General features: G+C 29.4%; 1 protein-coding gene and 1 pseudogene across 2 annotated transcripts in view; both read right to left on the bottom strand.

The window, feature by feature from the left end:
- Positions 1-19783, bottom strand: part of LOC108688995 — a 156217-nt gene that overhangs the window by 108492 nt on the left and 27942 nt on the right. The window lies entirely within an intron of this gene.
- On the bottom strand, positions 2047-2947 carry LOC108688996 (annotated as a pseudogene).

Raw genomic sequence — 19783 nt, 5'->3', positions numbered from 1 at the left:
ATATATATATATATGTACACAAAAAATATAGACTTTCGTTCATGAACGAAACATTCGAGAATGTTTGCAATGTACTTGCATTTCATTCAAATTTAAGTATTTCAGTGAACAGAAAAAGAAGTTTTTGTAGATAAATTTTTAAAAATACATTTTAAAGAGGAAAAATAGAATTTTAAATCGGTATTTGAATTTCGTTTCTATTTTGTTCCTAAAATACATAAAATTAAAAATTTATATTTTTTTCAATGTTTTTGTTATATTTTGAAGCATTGTTCTTGGCTGAAACATCAATGAAAAACAAATAAGCATTTTAAAGTAGACTTTCGAAGCTTTAAAAAGCTTTTTGAAAAAAATTGGTACAATGAGTTTCATAAAAATTTTGAATTTTTATTAAAAATTTTATTATTATGTAAAACTTACTTTATCTAAAATATATTTTAACCTTTGTAACTATTGGGAGTACAAATTAGTTCGATCCATTTCCCTAAAAATAGCTCCAACTGTTGTGAGTGGTTCATAGCTGATTTTGGCGGTTTCAGAGAGGTTAAACATCTGCTAATAATATTCAGTTTATATCGCTTTGAGTTTCATACAAAAACCTTGATTTTTACTGTGTTTGAATTGTCGAATTTTGTATTAACAAGTAGCATTTTTCCTGGAGGTTTTCTGCTTTAATTGGAAGAAAAGTGCAGCTGAAGCCCATCGAATGCTTGTCGAAGTTTATGATGACACTGCTCCAACTGATAAATCATGTAGGGAATGATTTCGACGTTTCAAGGATGGAGATTTCAGCGTTGAAGACAAGCCTCGCTCTGGACAGCCAAAAAAATTCGAAGACAAAGAATTAGAGGCATTACTCGAAGAAGATCAGAGTCAAAGAGGAGTTTGCCTCTGGCAAAAATTGGGGGTAACTCAACAAGCCGTTTCTGTACGATTGAGAGCCATGGGAATGATCCAAAAACAAGGAAATTGGGTGCTTTATGAACTGAAACCGAGAACGTTGAAAGGCGATTTTTCACTTGCGAACAGCTGATTCAAAGACAACACAAAAAAGGTTTTTTGTATCGGGTTGTGACTGGAGATGAGAAGTGGATATTCTACGACAACCCCAAGAAGAAAAAATACGCTAAGCCCGGTCAATCGTTGCCATTGACCTCGACCTCAACATCAACAGTACGGCCGAATATTCATGGTTCGAAGATCATGCTCTGTATCTGGTGAGATCAAAAGGGTCTTGTTTACTGTAAGCTGCTGGCTGAAATCTGGCGATTCTATTACGGGCGATCGGCTACAAATGATTCGTTTGAGACGTGCATTGCGAAAAAAACGGCCGGAATACGAGCAAAGACATGATAAAGTTATTCTTCTTCATGACAACGCTCGGCTTCATGTCGCTAAAGTAATAAAAACATATTTGGAAACATTCAAATGGGATGTTTTATCGCACCCGCTGTATTCTCCGAACATTGCTCCTTCTGATTATTGGTTGTTCCGAAGGATGCAGCAAGTCACCGGTTCACTTCTTTCGCAGAAATCGAAAATTAGCTCCAAAATTAGATCGCTCCCAAAGACGAGTAATTTTTTCGAGATGGAATTCGAAAATTGCCTGAGAGATGGGAAAAAGTAATAGACAGCGATGGACAATACTTTAATTGATTTGTTCATTCATTTTTGAAATAAATGCACAAAAAACGGACCGAACTAATTTGTACTCCCAATAAAAAATTTATAGAAAAAAGACAAAATGTTTATTGTAATATGATTATTTATTTAGTATTTAATGTTAACAGTTGCACTCAATAAAGATATTATTGTTATTAAAAAATAAAAATTGTTTTCAAAATTAAAAAAAAAATTTGTTGACTCTGTCAATTTTTATAAAACATTTTGTTTACTTTTTATGGGTTCATAATACTTCAAAGACAAAAGTTGCGATGATGAAAGGCATTGTGCACGTCTTTAAATTATGTTCATTTTATTCTTCCTCGCTTTAATGTATATGAATTGCCATGGAATTGTGTTAGCTATTCGTTTATCTCTTTATATCTATATGTCGTACACTTCTTGAGCACTAATACATGATAGATAAGGATGTAGAAGTGGACTTCCTGATCCTGTCTTATCAGTCACTGTCGCCAAAGTGGCAGGTGAACTAGGGTCAATTTCTCTTGGCGCAGTAACGAATATTCTACCATCTATAAGGATTTTGTTTGTGAATGGAACTTATCTTCTATTAAAAGATATAAGATAAACATTCCAATGATTGAACATGTACATATGTAAGAAACCTATGTCCAGAAACTCGTACACACAAAATTTCTTATTATTAATATATTTTAAATATTATTTTATTAGAATATTATAATTTAACTGTATTTAAAGATATAAAGATTACAATTAAATTATAATATTTAAAAAAGCATTTATACACACATACACACACACACACACACGCGCGCACGCACGCACGCACGCACGCACGCACGCACACACATGCACACACACACACACACACACACACACACACACACACACACACACACACACACACACACACACACACACACACACACATGTATTTATATGTGTATTTATATGTGTACGTGTATATATATATATATACATATAAAATAAAATAATAATCCTAATTTAATTATATTTATTTAATTAAAAGTTAAATTTTCGTTAATAAAAATATTAATATTTTTCAACAAAATCTTTTCAATTTTTTCAAATAATTTGTTACCAACTTACTATTTACTCTTTTTGCATCGATAAATATGCTCATAGGAGCTGTAAGCGCTAGAACTTATCGCATCTTCCTTCTGCTGTTCACTTTCCCATTCGCGTACTGACAATGTTTCCATTTATGAACAATATTTACTTCGAGTCCAAAGCTCACAATTGCGGTGAACAGAATTGGTAAGACAAACAGAGAATGTCCCATTTTTTACCGTAACGAATAGTTTATAAACAATGATGTTTTGCTGCTCAGAGTATAGAACAGGATTTGCTGTCGAGATATGAGTTTGTCTTGGCGATTAGAATTTCGAATACCAAGAGAAATATTGCATAGATCCGTTTAATAAAATATTTATTGTAAAGATACTTACTGCAGAGTTATTGTTTTACCTTTTCTGCAATTACAGTCTCTTTAATATAGTCAAAACAAAGATATAGTAAGATATTGTTAAAATATCACAACTTTTAACAGATTTTTAGAAAAATATTGCACTGACGCATTCAATAGTTTCTCTATTTTTGTAGATTATCCTAATGTTCTTTGATATTTACAACAAATTGTATTTGTTTATGAAATACAATAAATTGTGCAAATTACTAAATTTTTAAATATATGTATGTTTTTTGATAACTAAGTCTGTTGTGACTTTTTAGGTTGCGATAAAATAGTATGGTTAAACTGTACTGTAGACACGTATATCACAAATACGAGTGAAAACAATGACTGCTTGCTATTTTACAAAATATCTTTTTTACAAAATTCATGAAAATGCTTTTAAAAAACACATTATATAACTTATAATCATAATTGTAGTCCAATTAATAATTATAGTTCATCCGAAATAGCATTGTTATGACAGTTTTAGATAACTTACGAAATAACATGCAAAACATAGTTATCTCATCAACGAGGCTATCAGAGCCTCGAATAGAAAATAATATTATTTTGTCTTATATTTTTCTTATTTTTAAATGTGAAATAAATATGTTGTAATTTTCCTGAAATCAAATTTAAGTTTGTATTTGGCGTTTTTTATTAAATAACGTAAATGTGCTTTTATTGTATAATATAATAGTAAAAATTAATGATTTAAAAATAATAATGAAATCATTATTTTTAAATCATTAATTTTTACTATTCAATTATACTTAATAATAATTACATATTTTTCACGTTGTTTTTTATTGATGACTTTGATAAAAAATAGGTGAACAATTTAAGAGAGAGAGGGGGGAGAGGGAGGGAGGGGGGAAGAGAGAGAGAGAGAGAGAGAGAGAGAGAGAGAGAGAGAGAGAGAGAGAGAGAGCACTGCTGAAAGTTATTGGCCCTATATTGTTAATTAACTGGGGTGGCATACAAAATGATATTGAAAAAAACATCGAATTCTAATATAGATATTGACAATCGATACTGCGCCAGACTTAACATCTCAATACTGAATCAATATTGGCATACAATATCCTACAGTATTGAAATTTCAGCTTCCGACATTGAATTAACATTAGGATATTTATAAACTCCTATCTGGAATATTTCTTTTTATTGTATATTTATACAAATATTCTTTATTATACAAGGGTAGTTTAAATATGAACAAGACTTTTTTGTGTGAAAAATCAATGATAGACGTATTTACATTGAGTGACAAGTGAAATATTTGTTAACTTCTATACATAGTTGTGACCTAGCAGTACTTGTTTCTGTTGTTGCATTTTACGAATAAAGCATTCCATTGCCCAATGTATTGTTCAAATTCATTGTGTACATTGATTGAGTTTCTTATGAATGAAAATATTAAAGCTGTTAATATTTTGCATAAAATGTATGCACAAGTCGGAAAAGTTATTGAAGGCATAAATATGCAAAGGCACTCGATATTATAGTTGTTCATATATAACAAAAACTGTCATGAAGCTATAATTAACAGATACCTCTACCCATCGTTCAATGTAAATATGTCTAACATTAATTTACAAAAAAAGTGTCTTGTTAAACTATCCACACATACTCTTACATTTATATAACAAAGAGAAATATGTCATTAATTTCTTTTTTCTTCACTTACTGACTTTATTTTGTTCTATTATGTTATCGAAATCATTTACCATACTAAAGACATTGTCTCTAATATGTTTAATTTACACTAATTATAAGTACAAGTCTATAATTGTCCAATTACAGCTTGTTCATTTTCGCATGACTTTATTTTTTATATAATATTTTTATTATTTACAAATAAATAATAAAGAATTAATCACAATAATCTGAAAAATTGTCTTTAACAAATGACATATGTTTTGTCTTAACTTTTAAAAATAAACGTTTCCGTTGAAATCGCAATCACGTCATCATATAAGTAACTATATTATATGCTATTTATATTGAAATTATCCGCTTTGATAATTATATTTAGGAGATAAAAATTAGCCCAAGATTATACAAAAAAATTAAAATTATGTAAAAATTTCAAAATAATTTATTATTTGCTTACATATCAATTAATTACTTTTATATATATGTATAATTCACAAATCCTTAAATTTTCTTAAGAATATTGAAGAGAAAGAATATTGAAGAGAATTTTTGTAAATCAAACTTTTGCAATAAAGAATTATGAGTATAATATAATTCTTTTTCTTACGTATTTAATATAAATTTTAATCTTACATATGTTTAAATATGTATAATGTTGAAATATTAAAAATCAAGTCTTACGTAGTAATGGTTGGAGAAAACAAATTTATTTTTTTCCGCGCGTATATCTGCTAAATCCATTTCCATATAGCGAAAGTTTATTTCATGTAGATTTATTGTAGAGCGAAACACTGAAATCTACTTGAAAGATACGCTAGCTGATCTCAAATAGATGTTGAATATTTCAGCCCACTTACACCTTGCAATTTTTCGCAGTCTTGCGAAAGAGTACCACTTTAAAATTAATATTTCATTTTGCAACGATAAAATCGTATTAATAATTATTAGTTAAGACAGTAATTTAAAAAACTGAAAATAATTTATTGATTGCTATATACTCTCTAAATATGAATCAATGGATAGTTAATTATCCAGTGGCACATTTGGCACTAGATAATAAGTGAAGTTTTCAACTAAAAAAAGAAGAATGTTTGAGCATTGTATAAGTATTTGTATAAATATTTGTATAAGTATTTTGTATAAAATACTGATATTAGATGTGCGAAAAAGTTCGTGGCATTTTTCCCATTAGATGGCATTAAAAAAACATCACGAACTTTTTCCCAATATTTATACCTAATATTTGCACGTTAATTTCAATTTTCTATTACTATATTCTTTAAATTTATACACTAAAACAAGGTTAGTTGGATCAGATAAAGATTAGATAAATTAGGGATCTCAAATTTCATTCAATGATTACTAGCGGCACTGATATCAGTTATCCACTGATTCAGATTTAGAAAGTAAAAAATAATTATGTTTGGATATCTTATCATATTTTTACCAGATTTCTTACAAACACTCGTGGCCAGAATAAATATTTCGCGAGTATTGCTATAAAATATTACAACTTCCGCTGTTGTCAATGATATTATTTGGCTGGAAATTTTTTTTTACAAGTTTACTTTCTTTATCAGCTATTTCTTTATTTGGACATTCTAGTAGCGTTATCTAATGCTAAAATTTCATTATACGACTCTTATAATATTTATAGATGACCTTTAATGTTTATTACACATTCATAACAATATGCAGTTATATCATGATGCATACATATATTATCTCTTATCGTCTTATCAACGAGGCCATCAGGAAAAAATTTTATTGTACAGGGTATTATTAAAATACGACATCATCCATTCTGAATGGGTAGAATGGACTAAACTGAATCAAAAAGTTCTCTATCATTTTGCGATTTTCGCAACAGCTAATAAGATATTAATTACTAAAAATCGTTAAATGTTTTCAATAATTTTTTACTCAAATATCTTTTACTCATACTATCAACTTTACAGAAAAATTGCAAGAGACAAAAATCATTTATTTTCTTCTTATAGAACTTAAAAAAAATTTTTTTAGAATTTTTTATCAATTTTTTAGTACTGCATTTTTTTATTTTTATCATCATGAGAAAATATGGTATTAAAAAATTCTGAAAAAATTCTAAAAAAATTCTCAGAACTTTATAAGAAGAAAATAAACCATTTTTATTTGTTATTTTTATCTGCTATTTTTCTGTAAAATTATTGAAAACTAATATTTAGCGATTTTTAGTAATTATTATTTCGTTAACCATTGTGAAAAATCGCAAAATGATAGAGGACTTTTCGATTCAATTTAGTCCGCTTTACCTGCTCAGGATGAGTGGTGCCGTACTTTAAAGACACTCTGTATATAATATATGTGTCTTAAATTTTTCGTTTCTTCAATTATGCAATAAAAATATCTGAATTTTTTTATCTTACACTTGAACTTGAACTTGCACTTGATTTCCTTCGTTAAATAATATAAATAATGCGCTATTATTGTATAATGATATTATTTTTAATTGGAATTTAGTTATATTTAATCGTAAATAGCATAAACATTGCGTTCCTTTTTATTAATGATTTTAATAAATAATAAATAAATAATTTTGCATAACTAACCCTTTTACTAATATTTAAGTCTTTCGTGTCTTGCGCATTTCTTTTCTTTGAAAAACTAGGCATGTCAAGTAACTGGTTATAACATATATACAATTTTTTTTTAAATATGATATAATGTTATATCAAAAATATATAACCTTTCTAAAATTGTTAAAGTTAAAGTATATGTCAGAATCACTTAATATGTTAATTTATACAAGGTACATTGTTGTTACAAGATCCATTCAATAAAACGCTTGAACACGGCATAATTTATTTTCGATGTGGATTATTCATCTTCTCTAAAATAAAGATTAAAATTCGTGAAGAGTCCACTATGTTCTCTCGTTGTTAATATTGCTTTTTCATGAAATGCCAAGTTTTCTTTGTATTATCTCTGAATTCATTGGCCATCCAAATTCACACTTGCGAATTACAATTTTATGACAATTTAGCTGGTGGTGTGTTTAACACACACGATCAAATTTTGTACTAATTAAATCGATCGCTGGAATTTGCGATTCGTGAAAAACGTTAATTATTGTCTCATTGTTAATTCATTATTTACGTAATTATTCAATGGGATCATTGATATCTCATCGTTAACTCTTGATTTTCCTTAGAATTACGTGTTTTATTTATAACTTTAAGAAATTGGAATCTTTCGGATATAAGACACTCAGCACATCAAGTATTGCACACCAAGGGAATTAAAAATTCAAAGACTATCCTCTTGAAGAAGGAAATTGAATTTTCTTTTCGTGTTTCCACAATAACGTGCGTCTAAAAATTTCAAATTAGCGTCTACAAACATTTGCAATAATTCGTATCTTAATTAAAGAATGATTACTGTATCATATGCCTCATACGACTATTACGTCGAGCAAGTAACAGTGAACAAAAAACACATTATAACAAAGCGAAATAAAACAATATTTAATTCAATGTCTCGTGAATGATTTGCTCAGTAAAAGACCCGAAACCTTATTTGCTCCATAGCTAACAATTTCAACCATTGCATGATATTAGCACATGATATCGCTACGCTCTACTACTCTGCTTTGATCTGTCGGCGTAACGTTTATCCTAACACGCAGACTAGCTTTTTGCGTATAAATAATAGAAATACTAGAATCGCTGCTGTGTGATAACCTCAATATCCGTATTATTATAATGCGCATACTTATATAAGTGTAGTCCGAATACTATACTAACTTGCAAATACATTGGCACGAAAATAAATTTCTATTTAAAAAAGAACAAATTGTCACATTATTTTATATTATACCAAATAAATTTTCCGATATGAATCAAAGAGGATTACAAAATTGTTACGGATTTGTGGATGAGATATCGGATAAGAATCATTGTTATTTATTCAAGCCATATTATAGTTAAAGCATTAGCGTACGTATTTTTATATAATAATACATATTATTTACAATCATTCATGTTAATTTATAAATATATGTTTATGTACATGTATATTCAAAATTATTTTCGTTATTCGCGAATACATTTTGTCACGCTTCACTCTGAATGTTCACATGCTATCGTTCACACGCTTCGATACACGATGACAGAATTTTCGCAGAGCAGTGCGCGCGATTCGATATCCATTATCGAGATGGGCGAACGAATCCAGTTTACGAGTGTTTACCGGCAGGATTTCCTAGCGAGGTCACGCCATTAACGGTGGACTAACGATTTTCCGTAGCGCTATTATTCATCGTCGTTCGTATCATAAACTTCGTCCATGCTTGACCGAGCTAATAACGGTCCTAGATGAAGTAACGGTCATTTCCTAAATCAATTATTAAATCGCGCGATAATAATCTGTCGATCGCGGTCGTTAACATCGCGAGTTTCTGGACGCTTAATAGACTTTTTGGAATCGATAAATGTCAGAGAACAAATTTTGTTAATTATGTCAAGTGTACGTCCCGCAATAATAATGTTATTTTAAGTGCTTACTCGTTAACGAGAATAGCTCAGCTTGTTTTTTTATGTAAATGATCACCTAGGTGTTTTTATCTATCCCAATTACCTAAAAATCGCTATTATTAACAACAATTGTATATTATTGTTTTCCAATTTATTACTATTTGAGAATATTACGAATATGGAGTTATTCTCAATTTTTTGAAAAAAGTAAATATTATATAAACAGAATAAGCATGTGATAGCATGAAATAGCTTATTATGCCAATATTTCTGAAAAATGAAAATTAGTAAAACGCTTTTTTATTATAGGTTTTCGATGGAATTGCATATTCAAAAGTTTGCATATGTTATTAGTAGTAAAGCATAGTTATTGAAAAAGAAAATAAAAAGATATTAGAAAAGAGAGGAAATATCCATTTTAAATAATATCCATTTTATATAATTCATATTTTTTCACCGCTGAGTATAAAAACATCCCAGCTGACTATTCCCAGGTTAATGATAAAACTTATAATTATCAAATCTTTCTTCAATCAATACGTAATTGATTTCTAGAAATCAAATATCCTTGAGTCCAACAGTCTAAATTCTCTATATGGCTAATGAAACTAGTTTTAATGTTAATATAATTTTTACGATTTATTTATAATATTTTTGAGATTTTCACGGGTACTTTCTACGCAGAATCTATCCGTTTTGCGGATTATCTTTGTGTTCAGATTCATTCATTACTAAAATGCCTTATTAAAATAATTACATATTATTTATACTCATTTAAAATTTTATTTGTTAAATGACTAACTTTTACATAATTAAGACTCATTATACGTCCGACGTATCGGACAGTATTATTTTTGTCTGATATTTAAATATGTTTTATCGAGAAAAAGCTTGAGAGTCTATATGCGTATTCCATAATTCAAATATATAAAACACATAGCATAATGTAGACTCGGAAAGCGCAGACTCTCATTATAGCTGGAGCGTTTTGTTCGGGTTCAAATTTGAATGAAGTTAACGCTCTGTTGTGTTAGCTAAAAGGATAGTAGCATACCCATTTGCCAAGATCCTAATCAGATCCGTCTGATGACATACGTGTTATGACTACGTGAGTGGGATGGAACAGATGCACGGAATATGTTTCCGATTGCTGCAGAAATTTCGTACGTGCCTCGACAGACGCTTATTACTTCAATATAAGAGGCCTTTATTATTGGATTTTCTTTTTAATTCGGTTTTGAATCCTTATGATATGAATACGATCGAGTCTAATGAAAGCATGAATATTAATATCCTGTTAAAACGACGGTCAATTTATTTGAGATGTATTATCCTTGTATTATAGCATCTATTATGTCTGTTTCGACCAATATAAATTAACTTTAATTTCGTTTCAATTTATTTTTCATCTATTTTTAATTTTGAAAACTTATAGACAAAGATGAAGAGTAAGTTAAATCGAAATTAAAGTTGATTTACATTAGTGCAGGAAACGGATATTAAGCCTTCAGAGCTGATGCCAAAATGTAACACAATTACTGTCGCTGGGTCTATAAGATATTTAATTTATGTTAATTAAAACGGATTAATTAAAGGATGGCATAAAAAGTGAATATTATCTAATTATATTTTAATCTTTAAAGAGAGAGAGATCGGGGTCTATTTTTGAAATTTTATATCTTTTCTTGAATAATTTATTATAATTCATTATTTTTTATTTTTTGCCTCAAAATATGAAATTATTTTAACACCATTGCAATGGCTTTTCCATCCTGTAAAATTAATAAGAATAATCTAAATTCGCAGAAATATAAAGAAAATTGAATTGTTTGATATTTACGATTTCGAGATTTATAATTGAATAAGTGCAATAAATCCATCATTAACTTCAGAGAATTAAGTATTTCATGTCACGATTTTTATGCTTGACGATATTTTTATATTGTAGTTAACTATTTTAATTATGCCATAATTCTGCACCCATTTCCATTTTTTTTTGTTTCAAAGAAAGGTTTAATTATATGACGTGTGAAGCACTAATCAATGGAGAATTTACAACGTGTTGAATCAATTTTGATGACCATTTAATAAATCCGCTGCAAACGGTCGCAATAAAGTCGTTTCGATTTTACGAGCGCGTAAAATGCTAAGTCACGCGTTTGCATCTGTGTGATTTTCATCTCGATAACGTAGCTAACGCAGTAACGCAAAATTAATTATTCGGCCGTTAATTCAATCCACAGTTAGCGGTAAATCCATCAACTGTAACTGCAATTACCGTGTAAATTAACCGTACAAAACCGAGAGACCTTACGGATTACAATCGGATTGGGATGATACGCGAGAAGAGACCGCTGTAATCTACGAAAATGAGTTCTTCGAGGATATGTAATGCTCGATATCGTTGCAACTTACATCCGAAAAAGATTTACAGAAAAAGACGCAAAACGAGCTTGCGGCGTGAATTAGAATATACTGTAATTCACATTAGTAACTAAGTGCGAGACGCGCGCGCGAAGAAGCTCCTATGCAAATTTTTGAAATTGATCTAAGCGCCGCGCCATCTCGAATTAATTCCTTACGTGGTCATTTTGCGCAAGCGGATTGTAATTATATGTAATACGAATATAAGCTCCGCCGTATATTAATATATATATATATATATATGAATTGCGAGAACAAGCAACTCGATAATTAATTTAAGAGGGGATATACACTTAAGAAGATTCAAGAGTGTAGCCACTTAACGCTGCAAATACTTTGTTAATCAATCAGAAGAAAGAATTTTACGAATTGACTAATTAAAGAATGCTTCAAAGTATTTACGTGAAGTGAATTGCACCCAAAAAAATGCCTATTTTTTCCTACTTTTTTAATTAAAAGTTCTACGTAGCACTTACTAATATACATGTAAAATATTGGTGGAAATCCTTTGAATAAAGTTAATAATTTTTGCAAAAAAAAATTTATAAAAGTAAAATTTTTGTATCTTTTTGAGTGTATACCTTTATAAGCTGCTAAGAAGAACATATGCATTCACTTCATATATCTATAATACATCGACTATATACGTAATATTTATTCTTACGATAGAATTTCACGAGAAACAAAGAGAAAGAGTATTATAAAAAAAACCATTTCTACAAATATGGAAAATGAGACGAAGGATAATCGGTGAGGCCGAATCCGTCGATACGTGGGATATTTACGCGGATTGGTATATTTGCAGGGAAAATATTTTTTAGTGCATATCAATTCGCACGAGATTCTATGCGTCTGCGATAACAATTATGCTCGTATTTCAACAGTATCCGAATCGAATTTGCATTAAGAAAACATACAAGTTTATCAGAGTCAGAGACCAATGATGCAATGTTACGTAATATTTACATGATATTATGCTAGCGTTGTTTGCCTCTCGCTGATGCCACGTCTAGTAATTAATATCGCTAATTTTTTTTTCGCACAACATCGCACAAAAATGTGCGTTGAATGGAAATATCTCAGCTAGTCCTGTCGGCAATAACGATGTTTTATACGGCGCGTTGAAAAAGAACTGTCACAGCCGCGCTCGGCCGCAGAAAATATATTTTTCCCGTCCCAGTGGCTGAAAATGAAATAAAAAATTCTTTTTTTTCATGCGTGCGTTATACGGCGTATATGTCACAAACAAAGTATTGTTCTTAGTATCACAAACAGCGGCGACTAGGTCGCTTGTGATCAGCACGCGATATTAATTAACATATTTTTCGTCGTTGCATGTTATTCTTGTGGTCCCATATTTATGCCAAGGTAGCAGACTATGAACAGACGCAAACTGTTTAAACTTATATTTACACAGCGTATAATTAATAGCGCAATAAGTATTGCGTGTATGAAAAAAGCATGACATTTTATTTTTATTTTTAATACTAATTGTGCTATTTATATTAAAAGAAGAAAAAAATTATTTGTGCCTTATGATATATATATTATCAAGGAAAAATATTTCTCTTTTTTTAATTCTTTATTTAATAATTGCGGGATATGAAAAATATATTAATATGTTATATTGATACTTTTCGAAATAAGAAAGTTCGTTTCGAACTAAGAAAAAAATTTATTAAATCTTAATATGTTTTTTTAATAATACTATAAATTAAATATTTATTTACAGAAGATAAACATTTTTCCAATAAAAAAATAATGTTTGAATCAAAATACTGATCATTTTATGAAATAAATAAATAAATAAATGTCTACATTTAGTAAATATTTAATACCATTCAAACACATATTTATTAAAATTTACATTTTTTAATGTATATATTTTATCTTCTTGTCAATTTTTCATTTTCATCACTTCTGTATATATTTTTTTATATCGAAGTAGAGTGCAGCAAAATAAAGTCAATAGAATCTTTCGCAAGGATGGGAAATAGCGATGAAGCAGCTGATATCGTGAGAAAAAAAGCTAAGAAAATAGCAACGAGTCTGACAAGCGAAGCAAAGACAATGGCGGATAACGAAACGGAAAATGAGAGGAGGAATAGAATTGGGATATCTCTAGACACTTTACTTAAGCTGTCTTCCGGTTGTTAAAACGACTTAATGCACGTTCATAGCACAGAAAATAGACTACCAATGGCCATGGAGAATAACTTCTTAACGAGATGATTTGTCAAGCCGCGACGCATCGTCGCTCTATATAAATGCCGTTGTGTCACTGTTGTATTATGCATCCCGTCGAACGTGATTCAATAAATTGGAATGCAATTGGAATGTTTTTATTTGACATTACGTTTACTGATCGATAAATTTCGTTCTTTTTACAGATGTTTTATTTCACAGATGTAAAAAATAAAGGATTTTAAATAGAAAAAATTAAATAGAAAAATTTTAATATTCTCTCTCTCTCTCTTGAGATTAATTTAATCAGCTGGATGAATTAAACACAATTTTTATTATTAACATAATATCAGACAACAAGTTTGAAGTTTTAACTTGCACTGTATGCAATAAATATAAGATTTTTTTCTAAACAAATTTTTTAAATTAGTCGTGATGTTAATTTCGGACATTTTATATGTAATGGAAATTACAATCCAATTGTAGACATGGTTTTTTTCTACATACAGAAAAATATCATTCTACTACTAAGAAAAATGATTACTCAATTTATTATTTTTTTTAAGTTTTTTATCATTAACAAAAAATTTTTTAAGTCTTAAAATATACTTATTACATTTTAAAGAGAAACTTTTCATGTTCTTAAAACACTTTTGTTTTTAAAGAATATTTTTTGGAAAAGTAACTGTAAATAATAATAAATAAATAAAATTTGTTTTAATCAAAATTCAATAATCTTTATTGAAATATTAAATTTATGATTCGAAATATATGAACTTTGAATATACACGAAACAAATTATTACTTACATACAATATGTATCTTTCTGTGTACATGTCTATAATTACATTGTAACAAAAAGATGGTAGCTAAATATGTACTAATTTAGAAAATGTTCATAATAAAAATAGATAAAAATATTTGCACTCTGTATTATAAATATATTTTATTCTTCTTACAAGTTAAGATTTTCTCGACGAATAACGGACAATACTACATCCCTGGACAGGCAGAAGCAAGAAAAATATGAGTATATCGGAAGCAAACGACTCGATCGAATAAGGGTTAACGTGAAACACGGAGAAATGAGCAAAAATTTTGAAAGGACTAGCAACATGATATGTAGAAATAACGAGGAAAATCCAATGAGTAGATTGTATATCAAATCGTTATTTAAGCTACTTTCATTTCCACTTCTCTGTAACATAATATACACTATTTCTTTTCTTTCTTCCTTTCTTTCTTTACCTTTTTCCTGCATGGATAATAATACGATGAAGGATACATTTGATAATTTTCACAAAAATTGTTGTGTTCGAAATGGAAACATACAAAACACGTGCATACGCTGCCCATGAATGCGCATCCCCAAACGTTCGGGTTCCGCACGCGAAATGAGAAGCGGCGAAACGCTTGAGGTTCAGTGGCTCACATTGAAAGTTACAGCCGAAAAGCATGGGCGTACGAATGCGGGTGGAATTCAACGGTATGCATTGCGATTGGCTTCTATTGCAGCCTCCACTGAGCTGCAAGCGAGCCAAAATAGCAAGAAAATTCCGATTTTCAAAATATCGAGTTTTGATGTTTTCGTTATTCACAGTTTGCCTGATTCGATATTTTCGTTTCATAGCGGCAGCGTGCAAAGTTGAGAAATGTAATATTTTTCAAAGTATCCAAAAATAAACTCACTCGCGCGGTATAAAGCAACGATGCTTCCAGAATATATCGTGTAAATTATATGAGCGATACTGCAAAAATTCAATTTTTCTTTCTATGATGCTTATTTTTTTATAGACATATTAATCTTTTTCATCTTTCTATTAACCCTTTGTTCCTGCATTTTTAAATTACTGTTACTACTCGAATCGTTAATTTTCAAGAAAAAATATTATATATATTCAATATTAAAATATTAGGGTTACCACAAATTCCTTATCCTAAAATTCCATAACTTTTCTCTGATTTTCAAATAAATTTCATGATTTTTCCTGATGCTTTCAACATTTCGAATTTTTTTATGTTTTCGTCCTAATTTGGAATCAAATGTCTTGTTGAAATAGCAATGTAAATTATTATTAATGTTACTATATATTGCTTGCATTTTATTGTTAAGTTGATGATATATTCCAAAATTGCGTAAATATATAATAATATTCGCGTATTAAAAGCTTGCTTGTTCTTTCAAATTCTTTAAAACCAAAAATTTTTACTTTCCAGAAAATTTTGTAAAATTCCTTGATTTTTCCCTAATTTTCCTGACTGTTTTCAATTTCCCTGACATTTCTCTGATTTCCCTGCTTTCCAATTTTGCGACAACTCTGAATATAACACAGAATATTTATGAATACAATTTACCTTCTAACATAATTTTATGACAATACGATTAAAAGTAAATAAAACTGTAACGTACCATTAAATTTTATATACTTGCAAATAATTCGCGACTAGCATAAATTCCAATTTGTCGGCTTATACGGTAATTTTTCGTGCGAATAAAGTTAAAATCTCCATCAAGCACTTGTAATTTTTCACCCGGTAGGCGAAGTCTTAAGAGAGAACTACCGGAATACGGTAGCACTTTTGGGCGGGGCTACGAGTGCTAACCACGAAATTAACCGAAACTCATCCCCGGGCTATGCTAATGGCCTTCCTAGTTAACTCGGTCCTCGAGACACTAAGTTTCACCTTGGAACTTTGCTTTCTGCGAGTTATCATATGATTGGATAAGAAATGAATGAAGAATGAACACGTTGCTCAATGGTATAATGCGATGCATTTTATGTTCATTGAAAAATTACAATGATATATCATCTTCAAGTGATCGCGATTTCGTCTTAACATTGTTCGCGCCGTGATATTTTCCTAGATGCGTCTCTTCTTCGTTTATTTTATTGAATCGAAAATTGGAAAGTTTTTAAAAGTTCCCAATATCATGATACTTTTGTGCGATGTTCCGATAATCGATTCAGAAAAACTACTACGCGTGTAGGAGATTATTTTTGCTGAAGATTTTAATGATAGAACTCTTAACATTGATTAGAACGGTGCATAGATGTAATATACACTATTTCATAAATTTGAAAACACTTGCGACTTTCTCTCATGAAAAGTAATAAGTTAAATACTTAATACTTAAATAATTAAATATGAAAATGGATCGTAGAGATGTTGTCGAAAATACATTTTAAAAAGAAGAAATACAACTATAAAATTTTTTAATTTTATTTCTACGATATTTTGTTTCTACTACATAAAATTGAAAATTAGTATTTTTTCAATATTTTTGTTTGACTTTGAAGCGCGGTAACTTGAAACATCATCGGATGAAAATTAACGATAAGTATTTTAAAGGAGGCGTTCTAAGTTTAAAAAAAATTTATTCGACGACTTTTTGCAATGATATCAAATTTTTTGTAAGAACTTTTTTATAAAAATATTTTTAACTTTAACTAACAAAATTAAAGAAATCTCAGTAAAAAGAAAGAAAAGAAAAAAATGTTTGTTCTTTAATGTTCTTGAAAAAAAAATGTTAGATTTTTTTTAATTTTTCATGAAATATAAAATCACAAGTCTTTTACAAGCACTTATAAATAATAATGTGGAAAACAGCACGCATATGTCGTGATGATGGAAAATAAAGAGATAAATTATGCATGGCGTCGAAAAATAATGCAAACGATTTCACTTTCGTAAGCGAAACACTTACTATACTAGGATAATGCCGAAGAATATCAATGTGATTTCGCGATAATCTCAAAATAACTCGAGAAGACTTATCCGTTATTATTTCCGATTACTAACGATTGTTACTTAATAATTGGATTAGCAAATAACAATCTGTTAAACCAGCAAGCACTTACAGTAACTCTATTATCCCATTTATCTTTTAAATGACATTTGCTTTTATATCCAGTCGCTGCGTTTGTTTTAAAGCGCCGGTTTTTAACGTTAATCCGATCTTTCGTCTAATATCACCTGACGTACTTCGAAAGAAAACACTAGGCTACTTCGTAAGCTCGAATGGTCGTCCCCGAAAATCCTGCTAGCAAATAGTCCGTGACCCGGTTCATCCAACTTAGCTCCTTTCTACTTTTATGTAATGATTCTGTAGTACACTGTTTTTATCGTAAAGATTATGATCGACAAAAAAAAATACGACCCTATTCAATGTGTATTGACCTGTAGATATCGAATGAATTTTTCTTGCAAGAAATCGAATGTAGATTGAAAATCTTTTTTAGAAAAAATTGCTATAATTTACAAAAATTCTTCTGACATTTTACTTCAAATAAATATTGTATTTTTAAGAAAATAAATTTTACGAATAAAAATAATATATTAATATATTATGTTGTATATAATATATTATATATACCTTGTGTGTGTGTGTGTGTGTGTGTGCGTGCGTGCGTGCGTGCGTGCGTGTGTGTATGTGTGTGTGTGTAGTTAAATAGTTTCGTATTGTTTTATAATTAATGTAACTTACATTTAATTAATAAGAATTTATATATAGATTTTATATAGATTAATTTCATAAATCTTATTGAATTACTCTTATAATAATTTATTTCTAATAGTATTTTATTTCGCAGTAAATTTTTTTCATGATATAAATTTGAAGTTTTCTTTTAATATAATAAATGTATTGCATGTATTATATATGAATGTTATTGTAAACAAAAATGTTCAAAGTTGCAATAATTTATTTCAATTTATTTTTATTTTAATAATCAAGCAAGCAGTATTGTTTAAAATGATTCAAAGTATTTTATCGAAAAGTATCCGATAGGACGCAGAGATTGTCAAATGACGGCAGCGAAGAATACTGGCAATGACATTATCTCGAAATTAAATCGTTCTAAGCTAGATAGATACACTTTTATCGATACTTGGTTTTGTTATCGCGCTTATGGCATGAACTGTCTGCCCGTGGAGAACATGATTTTCGCTGCAGATGTTATTTATGATAATCAAATGGTCGATGCGGATCATTGATAGAGGATGCGATTGTGTGTGCGTGGGTGCGTGGTCTTTAATGGCAATTCGCTTTTGTGCCACCATGTAATAGATGGGTCGAATTGATAAATTTATTTACATCCCCCACGTATCGAGTTTATAAGCGATAACTGCAGGGTCATTTTCTTTATGTGCTTTAATCGAGTCGATTAATATTATATGTATCAGGGTAATTATAAAATTTTATCATTTCGCGCGAAGAGTAGCACGATAATTAACGTTATCGAAGTAAAAGCAAAATTTTAGCGGTTAGTTAGATAAACAAATAAATGGATTATTGCAAGAGGGTTACGCAATAAAAATCGAATTCATGTTGCTATATTAATGTTACTATCGCAGAGTCAATTTGATACCGCGCATCGAATTTCTCTAACGTAAATAATACGTTTGATTATAATCTTGTTATATAATAAAAAAAGTATTGCGAATTCTCTGCAGTAGTAGATAAGCCGCTTGAAATAAAATTGTTTTTCATGTAACTAAATTTTTTTATATATGGTTTTTTTTATGACGACGCCCACTATCATTGAAATATAGATTATGTACGTAAATCCTTTAGTTTGTAAAGCGATCTGCAGATTCAATGGAAAGTGAATGCTTCTGGATTTAATTGAAAATGGGATTAAAAATTTTCATTTCTTAAGCTGGCTACTTTTTTTACTCTTTGTCATGTCTATGATATTAAATGAGAAATCTAGATAGAAATTGAGAATTGATTTAAAAATACAATTTATTGAATTGAAAAATTTTAACTCTATTTGTCACTATAGATCAACGTTTTTCAATCTTTTTTAATTTGTCGGTATATATTAAATAACTTCAAATTTTATTGAGACACATCATTAATCTCTCTCTTTTTCTTTCACAC

The sequence above is a fragment of the Atta colombica genome, unplaced genomic scaffold (genome assembly GCF_001594045.1).
Source record: "Atta colombica isolate Treedump-2 unplaced genomic scaffold, Acol1.0 scaffold252, whole genome shotgun sequence".
NCBI lineage: Eukaryota > Metazoa > Arthropoda > Insecta > Hymenoptera > Formicidae > Atta > Atta colombica.
Note: the sequence above shows the minus strand (reverse complement) of the source record. Positions and strands in the feature narration are given on the sequence as shown.